Source organism: Plodia interpunctella, chromosome 15 (genome assembly GCF_027563975.2).
Source record: "Plodia interpunctella isolate USDA-ARS_2022_Savannah chromosome 15, ilPloInte3.2, whole genome shotgun sequence".
In the NCBI taxonomy this organism is placed as follows: Eukaryota; Metazoa; Arthropoda; class Insecta; order Lepidoptera; family Pyralidae; genus Plodia; species Plodia interpunctella.
Genome location: NC_071308.1, coordinates 9,976,335 through 9,994,671, shown reverse-complemented (window position 1 = coordinate 9,994,671; position 18,337 = coordinate 9,976,335). Strand labels below are relative to the sequence as shown.

At 32.6% G+C, this 18,337-nt stretch overlaps 1 protein-coding gene across 6 annotated transcripts in view; it reads left to right on the top strand.

Moving 5' to 3' along the window:
• Positions 1-18,337, top strand: part of LOC128675763 (protein sidekick-1-like) — a 196,381-nt gene that overhangs the window by 33,268 nt on the left and 144,776 nt on the right. For all 6 annotated transcript variants that reach the window (XM_053755422.1, XM_053755420.1, XM_053755421.1 and 3 more), the window contains one exon: positions 11,435-11,463. The gene's annotated coding sequence lies outside the window, so the exon portion shown is untranslated. The remainder of the gene's footprint in view (positions 1-11,434; positions 11,464-18,337) is intronic.

Genomic DNA, 18,337 nt, shown 5'->3' with positions numbered 1-18,337 from the left:
TTACTTCGAAATTTCTTAACATAGATATGTGAATCTCCTACTAAACACAACTGTTGAGTTATAATGAGATTTACATATCTATGTTAAGAAATTTCGAAGTAAAACATAGTTTAGCTTATATAGTTTAAATGTTATTTAAGTAGCTTACTTCCTTAAATAACATTAAAACTTTAAAAAAATAGAAATCAACAAAAAGTCACAGGAAGATTAGTATTCGCACCGTAGTTATTTTGCATGAACATAAATTCATCATTCACAAAGAAACTACAAATAATGGAAGAAGTTGCGATCCTGTCTACTTCTGTATGCGGAATGTGAAAAATACTTGTTTATGCAAAAGGGATCGTCAATATGACGATTACCTAGCGCCATCTACTTCGTAGCGTACTACGGCGTAGCGTACTACGGCGTAGCGTACTACGACGTAGCGTGCTACGCCGCAACCGTGTATGATTATGGAAAAAGATCAGAGAAACCTCTCCTTTTTTAAAAGTCGGTTTACAAGTATTAGGTTTTATGAATGTACAATCTGCAAGTGATCTGTTGTTGAATTTAAATTATATATTTATATTTGATATTTTAGTTATTTATTAATACTCGCATACCTCTGTGCGTTATAGGTTTTACGCGTCTGTTTATATGTATGTCTATCTCAGGTAAAGTTTGATGATAACTGAATCGATCTAGATCAAATTTGGGCTCAATTGTGAAAACGTAAATTATTTCTTGCTATGTTTAAAAAATATTATTAGTCACGATTTCTCTTGTGGACACCAGTAACTTCTACGGTATTGCGCATTCTATAATTTCTATATTAGATAATAAACGCCTAAAGCACAGATTAAAGTATTATTTGTCAATTTTCTGTAAACCTCCGAAACACAAAATTTACTGAATTCATAATGTGACCATTATCTACCCGTAGAATAACAAAGGTTCCTTACAAAACGGCCCTCAAAATCTGCAAAGTGTTTAAACAAAATACCAAACTTCTTTGTATCAATATTAATACAAAACTGTTTATCTTCGGAAGTTATTACTCACTAATGAAACGAAAATAATCTGGCTCGAATAAAATCGATTCGTCAGTTTTGACGTAGACAAAGCGAGGCGGCGCCGTGCAGATACATTAATTTTAATTATTCCGAACGCAGGAAACACAGAGTTTAATAAAAATAGAAGTCAATTTGACAGGTTTACATTGATTCATCAATTAGAGGATTTTGTGCTAAATTTTCCATTGTTTTACTCAAAAACATTTGTTTGGTTCTAAGTGGATTTTTGTAGCTTTTTATATTATAGGACGGCAAACGAGCAACCATCACTTGAAGGGTGAGTTGCACTGATGCGATTTGTGATGTTGCGAATGTAATGTCTTACTCTTTACGTTTTTCTGCATAAGTTAAAGTTAACGTGATATTTACTTAAAAGTTACCACGTTAAAGTTGCCATATTTCATCAAAACCTAACCGAATCAACCAGTCAAGTGGATGTTTGATAAGAATCTGTTATGTTTTCGGTAAAAAACTAACGATTAACTTCAATCAAATTTGGTAAACAGAAATGAACCTATGTACTTCAAAATTCCCACGAGACTGGAACCCAACTGTTCAGTTAGTCTACAATAAATCTTCCGTACTAGTGTAGGTCGGCGTGTGGTGTCACGTGACACGTTGTATTAAAACGCGTCACTCACACGCGCCGCGTGACAAACGATTAATTACTTCTTACTCCGTAATCGCTGTATCACTCACACACGCACCCAGTCGAGCAGCCCCTGGACGGCCAATCAGGTGCAGCAATGGATATCTTCTATGTATGAATAAGTCGCTGCTTCTGTTTGTTTGACGAGAAAACATGTCGAATTAATCAAGTATCCTTGCAGTCCGCCTAAGAATATTTCTATTATATCTAATTTTATAATTCTAATATTACAAGACATCCTATAATGATCAGGTACAGAATGTAGTTGATCTCTGCAAAACTCCTACTCTGGCCCTTCTTTCTTCCTTGCCTCCTGAAAGTGACTTTCGATGCATCTATGAATAATTCATACATGCTTCCACAAATTAATATAATGGGCTCAGTGATGGTGGTTGATAGTCAATTCACGTTCTACGCCTCACGATAAAGTACCATATTTATCACAGGACCGTGGACTTCAGGTGAGCGTCGAAACCTCGTTATTTATGGAAGAGGATAGCGCACAGAATTTGGAATATTAATGGAAATAGAATTGCCGTCAGTTGTTTAAATATTATCGCAAGATAACTCAAATACAGTCGACTGTATGTTAATTGTCTTGCATGGCTCTTTTTACCGGGGTAATTGGGGCGAATTTGCAATGAATTTGGGTAGGTTGATATGCTTTTGAGTAAACATTCGCTGCGTAAACAGCTCTCTCTAAATCGCTTGTGATTCCATTTTTATTCACGGAAATAAAGGGTTTGAAGATTTAGCTGAGATTTCCCAATCGACAGCCTGCCATCAGTCAGTTTTTCTTTATTATTTCATTTTTATTAATTAGTCGCTTCGTACCAAATCCACGAGAGGATATGACATTAATACATCGTTCCATCTTAACGCGAAAGTAGGACATAAACACACACATTTATAATAGTATAAATTCTGTGCTGGAGCGGGACGTTCCGAGAAATCGGGGAAAGCAATCCTTCCGATCACTTGATAGACCTGAATGTTTAATGAAGATGAGATCAATTAGAGACCAGTCAAGTTGGAACTTTTAGTGAGACCCTTTGATGGAGATAAATATAAATTGACGTTTATGGATACCTATAATGATTAAAAAAAAACCAGACACAAATGTCCAATTTACACAATTCGCTAAACACTTCATATCTATATCTATCGGCATATCTATTTCCTGCCAACATTTCATGATCAATAAAGTATTTAAACATTCAAAATAAAAATTGTATAAAATTTAGTTTGTCATTATCATCTCCATAATAATATTAAGATATATAATTTTGATTATTTCAAAGTTATTTAGAATCCAAACAACTATAAAATTATTCATCATAATGCAAATACAAATTTAAAAAAACTAGTTTTAATGGATCTACAGTCTCGGCTGAATCATTTGGCTAAACCGAAACTACATTTTGAGGCCGAAACTAGCCGAGACCAAAATCAAATATTGGGTTGGATTTTTATTTCCGTTTCAATACGAGTATACTTTGAGAAGTGTATTGTTTAAGTTGGAATCCTCAACAAAGGGCGCAAACGCTTGTCCATTGTGTTCCTGCGCTGATACTGTTTATCATTTTTCTTTGTTCACGCAAAAAGTCCACCGATCGACTTTTAATCTCGACTTCCAGACAAAGAACGTTGGACGGCCCTCAAGAGCAAATTAAGGAAATTACAGATAACGAAATTTTAAAAATAAATATATTCCGTACGTTTTTGGTGTTTTCCTTGTAGGGGAATTTGAGTGTGTGTCTAATTGAAAACACTACTACACAAACTACATACAACTAACGTTGCGTACAATTTTATGGTGACAGATATATTGTACAGTTTATTTTGCTTATTGACTTCAAGAATTTAGTTACAGCTATGGAATTAGTATAGATACGTGTGAAGATATAAAATGAAAGATGATATGAAATAGGGACTTGCTTTATAGGTCACAATACTTACTTTATATTAAAACAAACTATTCAAACTAAGCTTAGTTTACTTCTATTATAAAAGTTAAAGCATTTATTCATAAACTAACCCATATTCATTATACTTTTAAAGTATATTTTGTCACTACCATACATAACAAAATTTTACATTGACAAAACGAGACAAAACATGCTTAAATTATGCTTAAACTCTTAATGGATGACAGGGTAGATCTCAGATCACTTTTTAAATTAAATTACATTCTCAAACCTATAAACAGCTAGAATTTCGGAACAAACATGGTACACTTGTTCTCAGCATTGCGTCCCCTGGCACGCTTCTGTTTTCTATACTCCATAGAAGTGGAAGGTCCTTCAGGCCCCAGACGGTAATGGGAATGCCAGCAGCGGGGACGCAACAATTAGAAACATGTTTTTTCTCGCAGGTTTATACAACATTTTTGTCTTCTGTATTGACGCCGGGGGCGATTTTCTAATGAAAAAGATATCCTTCGATCGCCTTTCCCGGAAGCGTTTCAATTGGATTTGCTTTTTGTTGCCTTTATTTACTTCCTTTTATTGTAACAAAAGAAAATAAGGACACAAAAGATTTAATAGTTTATATTAAATTTGCGTGATTCAGAGACAAGAATTGTTGTCTTTACTTCATTTTGATATTTGTAAAAACTTATAAGTGAATTAAACATGAAATGTCATTTTGATCTAACTACCACCATGGATTTAGTGAGTACTTCTGCGTAGTAACTTCTGATTCATGTTACAACAATTCATGACTACCATAGATCAACAAAAAGAAAAATAGACACATTTATTACAAGATTTTATTTAATTACCTGTTCGCAGTCTTGCTCTGCATTAAATGTATCAAGTTCTTGATGGCAATAAAAGCTTGTGTGAACAAGCTCTAATAGTTAAAGTAATTGTTGGTCTTTGTCCGTGATAAAAACTAGAATAAATTTAGTGTGTACGGTCAAATTTGTTGTCAACAACTACACCAAGCAGGCGACAACAGTTGCCATGCGATACGACTGTATCTCTGTATGTTTTTGTACACTACACACACACACACACACACACACACACGCACACACACACGCACGCACACACACACACACACACACACACACACACACACACACACACACACACAAACACACACACACACACACACACACACACATATATATATATATATATATATATATATATATATATATAGTCACAGTGTATGTACACCGTACTTATTCGTAGCTATCAAAATTTTCTATCACAATGCGGAGCTCCCTCACGCCGGGTATCGCCGAATACGGCGCATTATCATAAAAAATATTCGGCCACTAGCTATCAGGACATACATTATGTATTAGAATCTTGTTACTTACATTTATTATTCCTATTGCGTTTATTAAGATTCACCTCGTATTTCTTTCCCTGATTTTATTTGTCTACTGTTGCTTGTAAATAAATACAGGCGTCTGTTGTAAAAATATTATTATAAAAGATAGTTGAATACCGCGTGTTACCAGATTAGATTTATAAAACAAATTTGACCTCCATGGCGTAGTGGTGCCCATCCGCTATCTGGAGGCCCAGTGTTCGATACCCAGCGTAGGTAAATATTTACAACAAAATAGTTTTCACATAAAGATTGAAATTAATTCAATAAAAGTTAAATCCATGACAATAAATTGACTACAGTTTCCATAATTATTAGTTTTTTTTTTCAAAATAAAAGTGTAGTAAGATCACGGTTCTCAAATTAGATAAAGGCTCTTATTTCAGTTTTTGGCTTTTTTCCCAACATTTATTGAGAGATAACTTCTGGGTAGAAGCCACTTCAACTTTCAAAAGAAATATTACACTTCCAATACAAAAAGCGACCTTTATTGAAGTATATCACCGCTCTTAGACATATTTTATTCTATATTTCTTTTTGTGAGAAACTTCAAATTTTGGTATACATTTTTTTTTGTGTATAAAATATCCGTAATAAAATTCTAAAGACATCTTACGTGGGAATCTGGGATAGCATATAGTTTTCCCGTGCATGTCTCAATTATACATAGAAAACATTTCACAAATAGTATTAATTTAGTAGTTCAAGAGACTGCTCAGCTCAGCTCTCATGAACTACCAATCCAATTTGAGAAAATCAGATCCCTTTATCTATATGCATGTATACTAATTTATTAAAAAAATAAAATATTTGTATATTTGCTTGTAAACAGAATTTTTTGGTACAATGTACAAAAAATGTGGTACAAAAAATAGAATCCCTGCATATCTCTCTAGATCCATTTAAACACAAACTAAAATATCAAAATCAGTTATATGTCCCGGAGCTCTAATGAATAACATTTGAAACTCCTATTTTTTATTTTAGTTAAAAACAGTAATAACGGGAAGTGAAGTAAAAAATCGGGTAAATCCGTCTAATCCGGCGCACCAGGAACAGAGTTCATCATTAGCCTTTTCCTCCGATAGTTTTTTTTTCGCTTTTTTAGTTTTTTATCATCAGATAAGCTGGTCATAAATCATGATCGTGCACATGGGACAGAAACGGAAATTACACCCCGGATCTTGATAGAAGGGGAGGTGTTTATATGAAGGGGGGGGGGGGGGGGTATCACTGACGTGGCGTGACGTGGCGGTAATCCGGTGTATAGAGGTAAAGTGCATGTTTGTTGCACTATTGTGTTTAGATCATAATAAGAGCTTGAAGTTCTAAAAAAAGATCTGCATATTATTGAAACTTAGAATTTGAATAGAAACTTAAAATAAAAATTTATGTTTGTTTATTAATAAAAAAAGTTTATAAAAAAAATATCAAAAATATTTTGCAAATTGAAAAAGAAATCACACTGCAAAAGTTCACTTTTATTAAAAATATATATATTTTATTGATACAAAGTTTTGTTATATGTATGTACTTAATTTATTTATAATAAAATTAATAAAAATGAACAACAATGCATTTGCAGAATGAAACAAAGAATAACGGGGAGCACATAGTCTAGTACATAATATATCTTCGTCCAGCGGCTGATCTGCGCAAATACACATTGTATTTTTAATGAAAAAGATCTCGCCACGAGGTGCGACTTCGTTGACCTACTTTAGCGATGCGGGTGGAGTAACAATAACACGGCGTCGTCGATTCTGTCATGTATTGCGGTGTGAGGTACCTACTTCACGAAATAATATAATCAATATTATATAATACAGAAAGTACATTATAAGAAGGCTTAAAAAGCAAATTCCTCAACCCTATATAAGTCAGATTTTAACATGACTAAAAATAAATTTGTAGTTAGTCCTCTAATAAGTTAGTCATCTTAGTACGTTAATAAAAGTTAAATAAATAAAAATAGTTAATTTGCAAGAGAATGATCGCATCAAATTGTAATAAAACATAATCAGAAACATACATAGGTACTTAATTCCAATAATAAATATAAATATAATTAAAAATTTAAATAATTAAAAATAACTGTAAAACTAACAACCATCGTAGTGAATTCAGTATTTGACTGTCAAATATCGTTAGCGCTGGAGCGAAAGCGAGACAGCAGCGACGCGTGCCTCTTTCTATGGGCGTATTTAAGTAAAGTTGCCTATATAAAAATATCTCATAACTTTCCGAGCATTTTTCAACTGATTCTCATATTTTTACAAAATCAATTTTAAAACGCTTGCCAGAATTACAGAAAATATTATTTCATTAGTTACTTGAATATATTTTAATAATTATTCTGTAATAAATACATAGGTATTGATCTAAATTATGCAACATAATAATACTACATTTATATTCGCTTCTTAGTTGAAATTAAATCAGGTTGTACAGAACAAACTTAACTAATTATTTCATAATTAACTGTGAAAATTACAAGCTAACATTTTAGCTCGTAACATGGGAAGCTCTCATGTGTAAAAGCTCTAAAATCGCGCCCTCGTCCATTAGTTAGCGAGCTTTCAACCCCATCACCTAGTGGGCTGTCCGATTCATTAAACATTAAACTAATTCTGTAATTTATCCCCTACCTTGACGATTATACATAAAAGTGGTAAACTGGATAATGGTGAAAGATGTAAGTCTACAAAATAAGGTTGTTCCCTTCGTATATAGGTCGTAAATAGGTCAGTGCTCTGTACGATCGCTTATGTGATTTTTCCACATTTTTGAACAAAAATCCGCTCGCACATTAGACACCGTCTAAATTATAAATTGGTAGAATAATATTAATATAGAAGCACATCGTTCCAAACTGCCAGTCTTTCTGCCCGATGATATTGGGTTTAAAGCACCCATGTTAATCTCAAGATTAAACTTTTTTATATCCACATAAAATACACCAGAAATAGATAACGTTCCATATAAATCAAAATCGAATCGACAGATATTTAAATGTGGTGTTCTATGAATCAACACGCTAAATTTTTTGTCTCACACCGAAGTCGCTGTGCCAACTAATTGACCTGAAGAGCTGCGTGCAACCCTAATCACCCTAATTCTCCGACCGCTGCCCGCGAGTGTTCACTTTTTAACATTATCTCCTTGTATGTACTTCACTAGAGGTCGAGGGTATAACTTTGAGTGTATGCATGAATTTAAAAGTTGATTATGTGAAAATATAACTATAATTTTCATAATATGTATTTTTCACATTGTAATACTTTTGTCTTTAAAATAAAGGAAAGCTTGGAAACTTTTAGAGGAGGCTTATGCACAGCTTTGGGAGTTTTGGGACTAAAATGGCTACAAAAAGGAGTTTTATAAAATATATCATTTTAACTTACCATTCGAGTGAAATAAAATAATACCCATTAATTTTTAGGAATCAAAGATAATCCAATTAGGTACTATTTATTTATAATTCTTGTACTTTGCAATTACCTACGTGACAATGTCATCTGCATTTTATGTAGTATTAAATACAGATGAAATTGTCATGTAAATAGTTACAAATACTTATGCAATGAACATAAATACAATTTAACCTCGTAGACCAGCGGTTGTAAAATTGATCGTAGCTATCGTCGTAGCAATGCTACGCACGCCTACGACGGAGCTACGATTGTTATACAGATAAAAGGGTAGTGATTCTTGTAACTTGAAGTCTCTATTTTTTTCGATGTTATTTAATTTTACGTGCGTAATAAGTATAGACAAAGACAAAAAATATTTATTTGCAAATACATGAGTTTACTTTTTTTTACAATGTGAAAAGAAAAACTTAATCCTACATGTTTCATCGTCCACGGGTAAGCATGCTATCATCCCATAAAATAAAATCGAATAAATAAGAGTAATTAAATTAATTAAATTTTTATCCGAGTCTGTGATTAAAAAAACGTTCAAACTATAATATTTATCAATCAGCAAGGACCTGAGGTGCTATTGAAATAAATTTAAATTCTGACCTTTAACTTATTGTGAAATTTAGTTATAAATTTAGGTGCCATACATACAATACATAATATAAAAATAGAAACAATTAAGATACGAGAATTAACATTTGGTTCTATTTACCTAAATGTCGCTGTGAATTGTGCAATTACAGTAAAACGTAGCTAAAGTGGTGTTATTTAATAAACGTAATGATATGCAAACTGCGTTCCTGGTGTTAGTCTGTTAGGAATGCCAATTGTGTGTTCATTATGAATATTGGATTTATATTTTATGATAATGGTAGGCCTTTCAGGAAATAGTTTGTTATATTTTCATTTTTCTACATAATACAATTTTCACTAATTAATAAATTTTGACGTTATATCACCTTTAAATTGAAATTTCTTAATTCATCGTCAATTCGATAGCAAGGTCAATAGGTCCTAACAGTCACTTAATATTGTATTGTGTCTGTATAAAGCGATTGATAATAAAATTTATCGTTATAATTGCTGTATTTCTTTGTTCTGTATTATGTGCAATAAATAGAAATATTTCGAACAAACGAATTTCATCGCTAAATATTCAAATTATTTTTATACAAAAGTAACACTTTTTGGTAGCTAAAGAAATAATAAAGATCTGAAAAGTCTGCATCTGAAATGAATCGCTACAAAATAATATTCTGATAAAATAAAGACGCCATTATTTTCAGCCAGCCTTTAGAAGCATCCGTCGTCTATTGTCAGAAGATTGAATAAAGACCATGTCCACTGGGTAACGATTATATATAGAAGTATATAATATAATTTTTACACTTTACCATTATGGTTTAGTAAGAAAGCTACGTTTGAATCAATAAATTATCACATATACAAATTTTATTTTTATCAACATGATTGATTGTAACGAAATCACATGGATATTATTACAATTCAGAAATTACTCATTTTCTTCAGATTGTACGCTACACATATGAGAAATTTTATAGAAATTTTTTAATGTACTTGTAAAATAAAGATGAAATGAAGTGTTTCGAATTTAATCAAGCAAGGCAAGAAATGCCAGCTACAATTATTAAAATTAAGTAGAAGGCAAGCTTTAAAATCTTCCTGATAATTCTTTCTCCCATTGTTTGGCCGTCGTCTGATCGCTAATTTGGCAGGTGGCGGCGACACCACTCGTTAAATACCGCTCATGACAATTCGATTGGTACCATCTTGGATCCCGTTTCTAATCGAAAGATTTTCGAGGTTAAATCCAGTCAATGTGATAATGTAAAACGTTTTTAATAGGTCAAGTTGAGGAAAACATATTTTCTCTTGCGATGAATCTCAAGATTATATCTGTCGCAAAAAAAATCGTCTTTATAAAAATCAAATCAAATCAGATTCTAAAATGATTTGATTTAAATTTGAGGAAAAACAAAAAAAAATATTCTATGAGTAACATGTATATTGCACATGTCTATGAATGTGTCAAAACGAACCGATTACTTTAAATTATTGTATGGTACTAGTTGCCCCCTTACCTTTGTGCCGTTACCATATGTTACCATAGTTATTCATTTAAGTACTATTTGTAGTGTCTATCTCGTTTGTAATGTATCACCCTTTTAAAGGAGATATTAGGTGCATCCATCCACGAAGAGAGTGATGAGTAAGAGGAAGCGAGTGAGATTAGTCAGGATCGTGGCAAGTTGAAATTCCTAGTCTCTACGTACCTCCATGGGAAACAGACGCGATTATATGTATGTATTCCATTTTATCAAATAGGAAATAGTTACGTAATTTATTATGTAAAGTATATTTTGACAGCCACATACGTTTCAACGATGATTTGTCTGCCTGCAACCGCTGTCAAATGATACCAGAATTATAACCATTTTATGACAAAATATCTAGGTGTAACATTGGTAAGTAAGGACCAATCACCAAGGGTTTGCACGTGGTGGTGCGTTATTACATCAATTATGCACTGGACAAGTGTCTATCGCGAGTGAGTTTTGTTGGTCTGTTCCATATTGAGACAAGAAAGAACGGACACTAGGCTCCGATGCTCAAAGGCGGCGGAAGGAACTAGTAGAGAGAGAGATGATATGGTAAGAAAAAAAAATATTGTCACGTGCACGACAGGCAGCTTTTTCTAACTTCTGTATATTTTATACTTGATCGTCTTCAGACCGAGCACACACTCGGCCAATGTGGTCGACCAAGATCACAGATCATTTGGCCGCAGCAGCAAAACTAGCCTAATTGCCTCGCTTTGAGATATCGGGGTGAAAACTCACTAACGTGCGTGCTATAGTTATAAGCGGAGCGATGAAAATTCATTGTGACCAATATCTCAAATTGAAGTGAAAATTTACAGTTACATTTTTTGTTCACAGACGAAGAGGAGAGCGGGAGTGTTAATGAGGTAGGTATGCCTTTTTTGTTATAACTTAATAATTATATAACGTAACTAAGTTAATGACTATATATCAATAAAAAAGTATTTTATCGATTTCAATTTTAATTAATAATAAAAAATTTCTTCCATTACAAACAAACATATTCATCATAATTAAAAATATGACTGTTTAATAATAAGGCATTTTTTTTCCTATAACTTCTACTAACACAGATCATTTTTGTATCTTGAAAAATAGGTTCTAAATACTATTCATGCTTAATTTTAACTGGAACCTAGCCACTACTCAAAACTATAAAAACCAATAATTGGTATTCACCACCATAACCCCACCGCAAACTTATCGCGTACATTTTCAGCATGGCCCGCACTCCATCACTAACGACCGCACTAGATAACGTTACGTAATAACGTTAACGTTTTATACTTGTTCTGTTATCGCAAATACCGACGATGTGAAAATACTCATTATGTGTCAAAGCTAATTTGTTGTTAGTGTTTAGTAAACATTTATTCTTCAACAAACATTCATTCAATGTTCATTACATTTAGAATATCCATTCATTTTATTTCTATTAAATTTTATTTTTACAATCGGTTTTTATATAAAAAATAATATTTTCAAAATCTGTCCACGTTTGTTACTTAAAACGTTTCCACTAAGATAGGATTTATCGGCGATACGTCACAAGACAAAATCGAAGTATATTTTACTATTTGACGTATTTTATAGTAGTTACCATAATGGTGTATAGCAAAGCGCATCAAATACAGATCCCAACGAAATGAACATACTGTTTTTATACTGTCACTTACATGATACGTTGGTTAATTTAGTGTCGCGCTTAATTTAATGTGCAACTAAAATGTTATTTTAATTAGAATATAATTTTGACTTGAATTACAAACCGACTGAATTGAACCAATTTATTCATTTATTTCATGCTTAGGTACATGTACAGTTTTACATTAGTTGGTATAAACTGTTTCTTTAAAATTAGTGCAAGTACATGTATTCGGCTTGGGTGTTCCAATTTTATGGTGTAATGTACATTATTTTTATAGTATAATTTCCTAGTACTTTGTATATTATAATAAGTAAACAGATGAGAAAACACGCAAAGATCAGATGGTAATTGAAAAACGAAATTTCTAATATTATTACCTTCTCAGGCCATTAACTTCTACCTGACACTAACGTACGTACAAAATCACCTACACACACACCCCAACTTAAATGAGGGACATCGGCCTCGCGCTGACATCGTGACGCGGCACTAAAAATATTTCAGAAGCCTTCACGTGTGGACGCCATATTTCGGGGTTAGGTGTCCCGTGAAAGCCCTTATTTATGGACACCTGGCGAAAACGGAAAGGCGTGTCCTACACGAAGAGATATGCGGTATTGTGTGCGAAAATATGGTGTTGGTTATTGTGTAACGTAACGGAATTATTTTTATTTATTTCGGTTGACGTTTTAATGGAGTTTCATGCTTTATACACACAGCTATACTATTTTGCGGCATTTTTTTCATTTAAATTGCCTAAATAAATAGTACTGAGTCTTGTTAGGTAGTAGTAATAAATGAATATAGTTTCAAAAATACTTTGTATTTGATTCTATATATAGAGAAAATTATACTAACAATGATTTGTTTTAATAGAGCGCACGTTAACCATACATTTTCATATTAATTGAATCTTCAGACCTAAACACTATTATATTTTAAAAGATTGCACTATGATCAGAAAATTAGAAAAACAAAAAACAGTCGATAATATAAGCTTTCAGCTTGTTTTGAGGTTAAGGAAGTCACACATGTTTCAACAAATAGAAAATTAAATTTAGATCAAGATAAGTGATATAGCACGAGACGTCGATACGTGACGGGCCCAAGCAGCGCCACTTTGCAGACGTGACTTGCAAAGAATAACCCACCTGGCTCACGCTACGTATCACATGTAGGGAACGTGCGCACTTCATATTGTTTATGTTTGACAAGGGCAATCAATCCAACGGTACAAGTTCAAGTTTCTCTCTAATTTCAGAAATTTTACCTTTACAAGTGGTTTTCATGTTGAATTTTGATTAGGTATATAAAAAACTAGTAATTGAAATTAAAAACTAAAACCTTTATTTTAAAGTTAAATTATACTAAATTAGTGATATATATGTATGGTAAGAAAAAAAAAATATTGTCACGTGCAAGACAGGCAGCTTTTTCTAACTTCTGTATATTTTATACTTGATCGTCTTCAGACCGAGCACACACTCGGCCAATGTGGTCGACCAATATAAAAAACTAGTAATTGAAATTAAAAACTAAAACCTTTATTTTAAAGTTAAATTATACTAAATTAGTGATATATATGTAAAATTGATAGTCACTAAGTCATATAAATAATTTACAAAGATGTGTAACGACGGAATAGCACGTGTTATCTAAATTATTCCGATTCTATCAATACCTAAGATTTCTTGTCGGCACTGCTGTAAAGAAACGTCGCAAGAAACGAATTCAATATAATTTGCTCCTTAACTACATTATATGTTATATATATTCCGCGACGTGTGACAGGAAATTGTCAGACGAATAGTAGCAACACCACAAAATACGATGCATCCTTCACTGGTGGTCAGTTTAAGTTCACTAGTATGTATGCGAATATTTGCTACATTTACGCCGATAGTTAGTCGGAAAAGTCATGTTACATGCCATTAGGGGACTTGAATAATATCTGACAACGGTGTTAGCTAATAACACACTCAGACACAGAAGAAGAATATGCCTCCAATGTCCATCGTCGCACAGTCGGAAGTCTACTACAACAACTATTATTTTAATTGTTTGTGTTATTTTAATTGACAATATAATAGTTTGTGTTATTTTAATTAAAATTATTGTTCTACAAAGTTTATTATAATATTTTCATTTGGAAAATGTTTACCAAAATTTCTATTAACTTCGACAAAGCTTTTAATTGAGTACCACTAATACAATGGAGCGTGTGATGTAATTTAAACTGCGTAATTACTTGTTATAATTACGAATTTTGAGGCATAAACTTCATGTCATTTTAGTTATGTCTGCCCACTTATTTTAATGTAGTATGTTTTAAGACTAAGATTAGTTTCATGGTAGAAAATATGAATATAAATCGTTGTTGTTAGAAAAAAAATACTGTCATAATCTGTCTGCGATATTTATGTCTAATAGTCTGTCAGCCCGATCGTCTTTGTTTTCCGTAATGTACTTTCGATTTTTTCACAATTTTACTCATATAAATTTCAGGAAAGCAAGCGGTAAGTCGTCATACACAATAAAATTGCTATGCAGAAAATTTGAATTCAAAACATAATTTTAATTATTTGACGAATATCCAACCACTCCGGAGAAAACAAAATGTCCCTTTAATTGACATGTAACCTCATTTAAAATTAATTAAGTATCAATAAAACAAAATGTCGCATCGCAAAAACAAAAAGCGAAGCCGACATTAAAAGTAAAAACATAATTACTGCTCGTTTCCACACGAGAGCCTCTTCCTGAACGAACCCAATTAATGAGGCTTCTAATGAGGTTGGGAGAAATATATGTCATAATTTTAACGTATATACCTAATGTTGGTTGAGGGGAAATTGAGCTGCACGTTATTATTTCATTCGATGAGTAGAATGTTATGGTATTTTAATTTAAATATAATTTAAACTTAATGAAAGCATAGTGTGGGCACCATGTACATCTAAAGGAATGGGACTCAGTGATTTGTTTAAGAAAGTATATTTTTAGTGCTTTCTTAAATGGAAAGCGACAGGGAAAATGAATCACTATCAAACGGAAACTCACTTCCAAAAGGAAGTCTAGATTTTTTTATTCTCAAAATAGTTTTTAGCCATTTATATTGACAACGAAGTGATTTTTCTGAATCCGCTTGAGAGTCGAATTAGATTCAAGATTTTCAATATTTTTCTCTTGAATAATGCAAAGCGCATCGATCACAGAATATCACCCGCGTTTAGATGCCATTCATGCCGGCTTTAATCCAAATCAAATTCCGGATAAATCCATATTTTCATCCTTCTTCGGAGAAGGACGTGACAGTTTTTAATGTTGTTTTGTCATGATGAATTCTGATCAGGTGGGCAGCTAAGTATTAGCGTATTTATCACATATCTCTACAGAAATTTTAATGAACTTGGAAAATGATAAAATCGGTTGTTAGAAGTAGTGAAATAAAGAAAGATGCTTGCTAAAATCTTATTCACGTAGTGTTTTCAGTAACTCGTTTAACTACCTTGAAACCTCTAGATTATGAGAAATAATAGGGAGTTGGTATATTTCTAGATTTTGGCTTTTATTTTCGTTTGGCCGCTCCAAAGTGCTAAAGAGTAAATTCCGTACACTTTCCATTTTATATTCAAAAACGTAAAACAAACGAGAATTAAGTGCATAACAGGAAATGGTAGTTATAAAGTAGGTCTTAATCGCCTTGCAGCTAGCGGGCTCAGCGTGGCTCTAACAGATATGGTCTTTTTCAAAAAGATCCAGTTGCAGCCCGGGGGGTTTATATGGACTAAACGGATTTTTGGCCAGTTTCGGTCTAGAGTTTGCCCCTATGTGCCCCTAACTGCCGCATTTTTTACATGTAATCGCATAAGCCGGCCAATTGAAAGAGTCGGCGGCACGCGGGAGACTTTTTAAATGGGCTGGATTGCACAGAATTAATGGGTATAGTCCGAATATTCATAAGTCCTTATACTTAGCAATTGTGTTAATTAATCGTTAAGAACTGAGAATTAGCTTTTATTATTTTATTACTTTATAATTATTATTTACTTAGGTACTAATGTAATTTTTTTCACAACGTACAATACATATACAAAAGCATAAAATGCACACTAAAAGCATTTCTTTATATACGTTGTTAAATTATAAGCCAATACAACAAAATTGTGCAATACAATTTTGTGTTTTGTAATAATGCAATGCGATGCAAAAATTCATAATTTAGGTAAAAGTGAAATAGTCCTCAGAGCGAATTTGCTAAATTTCCTTAATTAAAAAAAATAAATGGAATTTCTTGTACTTTTATGACATATTAAAAGAATGGTAATATTTGCTCATCGGAAATTGCGCCGTTTTAATTTGGGAACAAACCAATGTGGATACGGAAATAACATATCGCAATATTTTATTCAATTAGATGTACAAAATTAATAATAACGAGATTATAAACGGTAGAGAATTTCATTATCTTTTTAATAATTCGACATTAATGACAATTAATTATAAAAGCTTTTAATTTTAATTATAAAAAATTTAAAATTACATTTCATACATGTTTTCATTTTTAAAATTCTATTTAAAAGATAAAAACCAAAACATTTTTTTCTTATATACATATATATTTCGGTGTAATTGGAGTCAAACTCAGCATGAAATAAATGAAAAAAATTAATGTCTCGCCAAAACAAATAATAACTCTGCACTCGCGTTGTTTTACAGTTAAGGTCGGGCGAGGTCGAGGCAAAAACTAGTTTGCATTAATGAGGAATATCCTACGTTCAAGGGCGATATTCCGTCCCTGGCGAGCCAATAAATCTGGCTTTATATTCCGGACAAAAATTTCGCTGGCGTACCAACTTTCTGAACTGACTACCAACCCGCGAGGACATGGCGCCGATTTTTAATTTTTATGAACAGTTTTCTTAAATTCTACAAAATCGTTTGGATATCGTAACACTTTGTCAACAAAATTTTGGAAAATTTAGGGTGAGCCGTCAAATTAGAGGTTGATTTTTTGGCGTGCCGCTGACGTTTAGACAAAATGGCGTATTTTGCTTTTTTCTGCGCAATTTAAAGTTAACATTGACCCACCCTTAAAGTGAGTTGCCAACTTTAAACTACGCATAAAAATAACTTAACATGGTGTTTCTCTCATCTATTTTCAATACTCAAATCGGAAAGTAGTAAAGTTATAGGTTTAAATGTGTTATGTCAAAGTTAATAACACTTTGCTTAACGTGACTAGGTAAAATAACAACTTTAAGCACAAACATGTAAATACGAACCGCGGAAGAAAACTACCGGAGAATACATCAAACATTGAAGTCCAATAAAATTTATATTCCTTTTGCCCAATTTCCAATAATTTCAGCATCCAACTCGCTCGAGAGCTGATCTTCAGAATCCCACAGACTTGCTTTGACAAAGTTCGTCGTTCGTCGATATTTCACTGTAACACAGTTCTGACTTTTGTTTCCATTAGCATTCCGAGTTGGCAACTTTTGATAAGGATTAACTTCACAAATTCAATGACGCCTGTCTACTACTTTAATTGTAGTTAATGTTTCAGACGATGACATTTCCATTAATTACGATGTCTGTTTTGGAGTTTTGCCTAAAATTATGAAAGACTAGATGAGTTATGGTCAACAACAACAGAAGAAAATATTTTCAGCCCAAAAAATATTTGATCTGTAACAAGATTGTATCCTGAGAACTGTTGGCAAGAAATAAGATGGTTGTTTATGAAATAATGGTCAATAGACTGAAATGTGTCCAACTGTCCATATCCTGGGCTCGGTGGACTATTACGGGTGGGTGACAAAATTAATGTAAAGATTTGTTTTTATTAATAAGTTATTTCCGGCTAAATTTCGATTCGACATTGATCAAAATTGTTTAGTTTCGATCGACGTTGGTTTGATCATATTTTAAAATATGCATACAGTTTGGATATACATATAAAATATATTTCGAAATTCTATATCTGAAAAGAGTGACGTCTTTTTATGTAAACATTTACCCAAGTTTAGAAAGAACCTGCTCTTAAGAGACTAGATAGCCCTTATTCATTTACCAAATAATTTGTATAT